A 3,999-nucleotide genomic window follows, 5' to 3' on the forward strand; every position below is an offset into this window, starting at 1 on the left:
ATGACCACGGTCATTGATGGTTCCATCAGATCAGGTCATGGCACTGAAAGCTCCAGCCCTCTGACCACGTGGTTGGTTTCCTAGGCAACCAGCCACTATCCTGAGGCTGTCGGAAGCTCCCAGTCATCTTATTAGTTTAAAAAGACACCCACCCTTTCCAAGATTCCAAATATTTTAGAAGATTTATGCCAGGAAAAGGCAGAGACCAGATCTGCCTTTCTGATGGTGTCACACAGCCTAGCCCGGGTTCTGCTGACTTCTAGGTGCAGGGTAAGATGCTCCGCCTCCTGAGCTTGTTTTCAGTTGTCAGATGGTAGACATCGTGGGTGCTGTCAACAGTTGACACACTGCATGCTCGTGACAAATATGAGTCCACCTTTCCTTCTTCCTTGAGCTGAGGGAAGCCTCGAGTGTCTCACCACACCCCCATGGGGAGCAGATACTCGGAGTCAAGAAAGGCAGAGAGGATGACTCTCAGGACTGTGTACCTACAGTACCCTCTCAGGAATGAAGTAACTATGATCAAGGCTTCCCCACATCTTGGCTCTTTCATCTGTAAAACAGGTGACTCTGAGTACAACTCACAGCATTAATGGGCCAAGGCATGTAAAGACCTGGGATGACGGCAAGCACATCAAAGTCCAGTAAGCTTCAGCTAATGCTCTGATCCTCGTCACCACAATCACCCTGGATCTGACCCATCTGCTGCATCCCTGGTGGGAAGGATGGGGTCCTTACAGCCCAGGAGCCCTGAAGTTCAGTCTCGTCTTGATCTTACCTTCCAAACACAAGGCACTGGACTCTAGTGAATGAATGAGGAAGGCACAGCTACAACAGAGCACATAACCATTAGTAGAACATAGAAGAGGGTAGACCTGTTGGAGGGGAGCAGATGTTCCATAAATGTGGAGCTCCACACCTTTTCCTTACCCCTGTCCTCAGCAGAGGGCCATCTGGAATACACTTTCTGCTCCCAAACAGCTCATGGTCTAGCAGAGTGAGCCTTACCTTTTGGTCATGCATCGTTTGGGGAATGAAGAAACCCAGGGAGGCTCAAGAGGTCTGATTACCTATCCCACAAAGTCATTCTTTCCTTCTCTTTTCTTTCTTTCTTTGTTTGTTTTTTTTTTTTTTTTTTTGTTTTTTGAGGCAGGATTTCTTTGTGTGTGTAGCCTTGGCTGTCCTAGAACTTGCTTTGTAGACCAGGCTGGCCTCAAACTTGGGAGATCCACCTGCCTCTGCCTCCTGGGTGCTGGGATTAAAGGTGTGCGCCACCACTGCCTGGCAAAAGCCCTTCTTTTCTTGGGAACAAGAGAAAAAGCAAAGCTCTACCACTTCTCAGAATCTGGGATGCTCAAGAGGTAGTGAGCAAAATTGTAGGAGGCAGGGTTTTTAAAAATCAGAGACCCTTGCCCTAAACAGACTAGTCCTTAGTCCCTGGCTGTGTAAAGTTCTGTACATCTCAACATCTGCCAGACAATGTCCCGGATCTGAACTGTCTCCATATGACACTACACTGCAGGAATGTCCCTTTGTGCAAAATGCTTTAACGTATTCTTTCAATAAATATTTATTGAATGAATCAATGAATGAATGAGAGAATATATGAATGAAAGAGTATTTAGCACCCTGATCCACTGGCAAGACCACACTGTAAAACTCTTTTCTCTGAAAGCAGCGTTTGGCTCACCATACCAGAGAAAGGGAGCATCTGCCTGAGCTGCTTCGGCAGAAGCCCCTATCCCAGGCCCCCCATTCTCTCCAGCTCTCCTTCTCCCTTCAGGGCAGGAGCTCTGCTCTGGACAGACAATGTGCCTCACTTTCTCGAGCCTCTGGAACCTCTTTGTCTTTCGTCTCATATCATGTCCTCTGTCTTTTTGATAGGAATGATTCCTACCACAGTAAGAGCATCTCACTGTGGTTTTGATTCACATTTCCCTGGTGATTAGATATGCTGAGTACCGGTATACCTTCATATACCTTTGTGCCATTTTTATGTTTTCTTTTAAGGTCAATCATTTTCAGGAAAGCTTTTTCTAGTCTCTACAGACCAAAAAAGAACCAAAACAAAAAAAAAAAAAAAAAAAAAAAAAAAACCCTCTTGACTGCATTTCCCACGCCCCTTTAGTTGAAAGGGAATGGATGCTTCTCATGCCATCATTCACTACAGCTTTTCCTTGCCTCACTTCTTCACTAGTGAAGACCTTTGAAAAGTCAAACTACATTTCACATGTTTCTACTCCAATGTGTCTAACAGTGCCTTACAAATAATAGGTCACACACACACACACACACACACACACTTGGAATACTTCAAATGTACTTTGTTGTATGGATTCCATTTTGAGCTATATTCAAAACAGGATTGTTGGGTTTGTTTGGGGTTTTTGTGCTTATTTCTTTTTATTTTATGTGTGTGAATGCTTTGCCTGTGTGCATGTCTGTGTATTACCTGTGTGTTCAGTGCCTGCAGAAGCCAGAGAAGGGTATAGGATCCCCTGGAACTAGAGTTACAGACAGTTCTTAACCTCCATGTGGGTTCTGGGACTCAAACCTGGGTCCTCTGAAAGAACAGCCAATGCTCTTAACCACTGAGCCATCTCTCTAGGCCCCAAGACAGTTATTTTTTGATGTTAGTTTTTCTTGTTGTTTACATACTACTTCATTCACTTGTGTGCCTAATCATTCAAGTGATGTGCTAGACATCAGAATATAAAGATCAAGAAGATGTATTATCCTGATGGACAGTCTGTCAACACATATAAATTGGGATGATTTCTGACACTGGGATATTCCATCATATGCTCATCAAAATTGTATTTCATCATGAAAACAGAGACCAGTTTGGTTTGCAGGGGAATGAGTGATATAGCATCCCAGTCATAACTCAAAAGAATAAGATTTCTCCACAGGTTTGTCTGAACTAAATGCCTCCTTTATCGGGCTATCTCTCCTAAGCCTTATGTAGTTTCATTCCATTGCTTCCACAATCATCTGAGAAGAAGTGGAGGAGGGTGGCCTTTGAGATATTTGTCCTAAGGAGCACTTTTTCCAGGAGCATTTGAAAGTCACTCCCGCTAGTACTCCCCAGTCCCCAGGCCTCTCAATGCTGCTTAAAGTCCTGATTGGTCTTTCTAGCATCCAAGGCCAACACCAAGGATTTTGCAAATGTAGGGGTAAAGCATATAGAAGCCAATGCTGGCTGGATATGAGAGTGGCAAAATGCATTCGGGTGCTGGAGAAATCGCCTCTATTTTCTATCTTTCCTGTACATGCCAGGGAGTGCACTGTGTTTGAGATTGTGCTCAGGAATGTGTTGTCTGTGGACACCAAATGCTGATGTTGGGATGCCTTCCTCAAGGCTCCCTACCGTATTTCCCAAGGAAGGTCTTTCCCTGCACCTGGAGCTGCTGTTTTGTCTAGATTGCCTGGTCAGCAAGCCCTGGAGATCTGCCTGACTCCATCCCTAGCTGGGGTTAGAGCTGCACACCAACATTCCCAACTGTTTCTGTGGGTGCCAAGGATCTGGACCCAGGTCCTCATGCTTTCACAGCAAGGACCTCACCCACCATGCTGTCTTCTCAGTCTCTCCTGACACAGTTCTAGCTGGTTAAGTGACAGTTCCCTGAGCGTTAGGCCTACTCCTCAAGGCCTGATGACAAGTCACCATGTGGATGGAGGGATTCCAAGCAGAGGGAACAGTGTGTGGAGCAGCCTGGGCATCTGAAAGGCAGAGCATTTATGCGATCTTGGGTCATGTGCATCGTTGGAGTATTTGAATACAGAAAGGTTGGGTGGAAACAAGTGGTGATCATCCTGCTATGCAGAACCAAAGCTTTTTGTGTTTTAATGTGACTCCTTCTAGAAGTTCAGCTCTACCCTGCCTCCTCCACCCATGGATGCCCTTTTGGTATGCTGCACACTTCTCCCCTACCCCTCAAGACTTCAGCTTCTGATTTCTGTCTTGCAGCTTTAGTGGTCCAAAATGTCAACTGGCAG

Source organism: Peromyscus californicus, unplaced genomic scaffold (assembly GCF_007827085.1).
Source record: "Peromyscus californicus insignis strain IS unplaced genomic scaffold, ASM782708v3 Scaffold_7__1_contigs__length_154581171, whole genome shotgun sequence".
NCBI lineage: Eukaryota > Metazoa > Chordata > Mammalia > Rodentia > Cricetidae > Peromyscus > Peromyscus californicus.